General features: G+C 46.4%; 1 pseudogene; it reads right to left on the bottom strand.

The window, feature by feature from the left end:
- Positions 1–88: 88 nt before the first annotated feature.
- Positions 89–3,386, bottom strand: LOC136530506 (probable LRR receptor-like serine/threonine-protein kinase At3g47570; annotated as a pseudogene).
- Positions 3,387–4,134: the final 748 nt, after the last annotated feature.

Genomic DNA, 4,134 nt, shown 5'->3' with positions numbered 1-4,134 from the left:
TGACAACATATATGCAGTTAGACATGTGCTAGAGCAATGATCACATATTGCCCATGTTTAGCTCTAGATATTCACCGTTGTTTGAAAATTACTGCAAAATCGTTCCTGCTCCATATTCCATGACAAGAGGTCTGGCAAACTTGAGGTATGAATCCCTGATAGCATGCATCTCATTGACAGCATCTTGTATTAGTGTCCTCTCTCTAGGTTGTTTTCTTGAGCCGGATACCCCAAGAGCAATGACATGAACCAAATATTTCTCAATTATGTTTCTTGTATTACTGTCATGGGTGCCAGTGTGCAGCCACATTGTCGTATCGGCTATCTCCCAGATTTTATCTGGAAGAGCATCCTCTGAAAACTTATGTAGATCCATTGAACCTCTAAACATATCATCTGTTGGGCTCCTCCCTGTAAAAATCTCGAGCAACAATATGCCAAGGCTATTAACATCACCAAAAGTTGTGATGGATGAAGCTTCACCATACTCTATTATTATGTAAAAGAAAAAAGAAGTATTGATCAGCATGCCATATTTACAGAAGGATTTGGAATATAAAGAAAAAAAACATAGCATTTAACAGGAGCAACATAGCCAATGGAGCCTCTTATGCCAATTGTGCTATTGGAATTTTACAGAATTTTACTTTCACTTTCTGAAATGACTCTAGCTATGCCAAAATCTCCAACTCGGGCACTCATGTCTTCTGCAAGAAGGATGTTGCTTGGTTTGAGATCACAATGGATGATTGGTGGCTGGCAATGATTATGAAGATAGTCCAGAGCATCCATGATATCAACAACGATATCTAGCCTTGGTGCAAGGCTGAGAGTATTGTCCAAAGTGGGCATCTCAGATTCTATATGGAGCCAACGATTCAAGCTACAATTTGGCATGAACTCAAAAACCAATGCCTTGAAATCGTGACCTTGTTCATTGGTGCTTGAGCAGCATGTGATGATCTTCATGAGGCAGCGGTGGCGCACCCTTCTTAGTGCCTCACATTCGGCTACAAAACTTTTAGTAGAGCCTGATTGCTGAAGGTCAAAAACCTTTACAGCTACAACAGTTCCCTCACCTTGAAAAGCACATTTATATACTGTCCCAAAGCTCCCTTTACCAAGCAAATTGGCTTCTGAGAATCCATTGGTTCCATTTGATAATGCATGATAAGAAACTCTTTCATACTGTTCCTCAACCATTGGTGATCCGAATGCGTCCTTCAGCTTTCGTGTTTGCTTCCAGTAGATCAAGTGAACGAGTGCAATAACAATAGCTAATAATAAGAATGCAAAGGTTGTCGCTAGTGCTATTTTAAGGTACTTCAATTTCCTTCTGTTATTTTTCACAGAATCTTTCTTGCATGCAACTAAATAAAGCTGGGGTATTCCCCCACAAAGCTTGTTATTTCCGATGATCGACAGGTTAACCAAATTTCTGAAAATCCCTTCCTTTGGCACTTCCCCTTGCAGATTATTGAAAGACAAATCCAAATTTGACAAAGATGTCATGTACTGTAGAACTGCGGGGATTGGTCCTGACAGATTGTTGTGTGCCAGGAACAATTGTTCCAGGCCACTGATACTTGCAATGACATCCGGAATAGCACCGGACAACTCATTCACTGACAGGTTGAGTGTAGTTAGGCCCTTATTTAAATTTTGAGGTATGCTTCCATTAAATAAGTTATTGTCCAACCAAAGTTCTTGAAGCACAGTGCACTCCCTAATGCTTTCAGGTATCTCACCAGATAATTGGTTTCCTGATAGAACCAGTGTGTTTAGGTTCACTAAGCTACCAACTTCAGAGGGGAGAGGTCCTGATAATGAATTGTATGACAAGTCTAAGTAACCGAAAGAAAGAAGAGGTGGTTTGAAAATCTCTGTAGGAATCGCACCAGTGAGGTGGTTCATTGACAAATTAAGGGAAAATATACTCTTCAACTTTCCTATGCTTGGTGGAATTGGTCCCTCTAGATTTGCATGAAATGCATAAAGGATAGTCAACTTTGAGAGGTTTCCAACCGTCGAAGGTATTTGTCCTGACAAGTTTGTGTTGAACAAACCAAGCTTAGTCAAGTTTGTTAGTTTGCCGATGCTATCTGGAATTTCTCCAGATATAGAAGTATTAAAAATACCAAGGGTTTGAAGGCCCACCAGATTGCCGATCACGCAGGGGATGCTCCCCCAAATGCCAGTGTTGTCCAAGCCGAGGATTTGCAGGGTTGTTGAGAGATTCACTATTGAGCTTGGTAGCTGTCCAGTGAAAGCGGCATTGTAGGAGATAACTAATAGTTGGAGTTTGCTGCAGTTTGACAAAGAAGTAACAAATTCCCACCCCTCCCCATCGTTAGCTTCTAACATGTTGTCGACCAAGTGCAGATGTTGCAGAGCTCGTAGTTTCCCCATGGTGCGAGGCACATATCCACTAAGCATATTGTGTCCAAGGCTGAGTCGCTGAAGTAGCGTGAGGTTAGAGAGCGAAGCAGGGATGGGCCAGTGAACAAGTTTGTCATATATAGTCAAGGGTTTGCATGCTAGGGAACTTACTGCCGATATCCGTAGGCATACTACCACTGAACATGTTCCACTGAATCTGCAACTTTTTCAAGGAAGACATATTGTGAAGGGAGGCTGGGGGCTCACCAGAGAGGTTATTGAAGGCAAGCCCAAGAAACCAGAGGTCCTTGAGAACGCCAAGGCTAGTCGGGATAGTACCCTCGAGCTGGTTGAATGCGAGGCTCAGAATGCTCAATGATGACAAATTAGCCAGCGACGCCGGGATCTGTCCAGTGAGGCTGTTGTTCTGTAGGTCGAGAAGCTGGAGATGCTTCAGGTTGTCACCGAGTTGAGGGGGCACGTGCCCGTGGAGCTTGTTGAAGCTGATGACCATGATGGTTAGACTGGTGCAAGAGCTCAAGTTGGTGGGGAGCGGGCCGGAGAAGGCATTTTGGCTCAAGTCAAGGCTATGGAGGTGGCGCAGATGACCAAGGTTCGTGGGGATGTTCCCGCTGAACCCATTTGAGCTCAGGTTCAGAATCCTCAAGGATGACAGGTTTCCAATGGCGGGCAAGAGGATGCCGGTGAGCTCACGGAATGGCAGGCTCAACGCCACCACTCGACGGTGTGTGCCCCGACACCTCACCCCCTCCCAGCTGCAGTACCCACCGGTGGTACTGCGGTTCCACGAAGCAAGAGCGTCGCTCCTGCCGCCGGCAGCTGCAGCCTTGAAGGCCAGCAGCGCTGCCTCATCGTTGGCGTGTGCTGCCACCGGTGTCGAGACGGACATGGAGACAGATAGCAGCAGAAAGGACATCGAGCAGGGCATTGCCATGTAGGCTGCTTTGGTACACCTTGGGGAAATGGTGGGCTGTGTTTGGTGTATCATGCACGATGCAGCTGGCAGCCTGCTGGTGCCATTTTTTTTTAATTTATAACAGAGGATCACGTTATCATGTGCTGCCTGTTAATTTTCTGTGGATCGACTAGGGTAGATCTAGACGGATGAACACTTAGATCCGTGAAACACATGCACATTTAGACCTAGAACACTACACCGAGAGGGAGATAGGGTAGAGAGGGGCTGGTGATGAACCTGAGCCTTCAGATAAAGTCGCGGTTGTGCTGGCCATCGCTGGTTCGGTGATGGAGGCAGCACACGGGCAGCGACGGGTGGAGTAGAGGTTGCACGGACGTCGATGCAGTGCAGACGGGGCGTAGCAGTGACGACGGCGAGGGTCAGCGGAGCTTCCCGTCGCTGGCTGCGCGCCCTCTTAGATCGGTCTAGGGTTTGTCGGTGGGTTTGCGGCTCACGGCGAACCTCGTGCTTTGAGCCGCCGGCCCCCACCTCTTTATATAGCGCAGTGCGACGGGGGCCCACCTAACCATGTAGGGTTGGGCGCCCCCGATCAGGGCGCGTGACCAAGGCCCAATAAGCCGTTGGGCTTATTGGTTAGGAGATCAATCTAACATTCTCCCCCTTGATCTCACTATTACTTTTATCTTTAAACTTTAAAACTTCAATCCTTTTATCCTTACTCATTTCTTCACAGATGATGCATAGAGCATGTCTCATCGTCACGGTCAATCGCCGATAGATTTAACAGCTACAATGCACGTCTCTGATCTGAAATA

Source organism: Miscanthus floridulus, unplaced genomic scaffold (assembly GCF_019320115.1).
Source record: "Miscanthus floridulus cultivar M001 unplaced genomic scaffold, ASM1932011v1 fs_149_1_2, whole genome shotgun sequence".
In the NCBI taxonomy this organism is placed as follows: domain Eukaryota; kingdom Viridiplantae; phylum Streptophyta; class Magnoliopsida; order Poales; family Poaceae; genus Miscanthus; species Miscanthus floridulus.
This window is presented reverse-complemented; position numbering and strand designations above follow the sequence as displayed.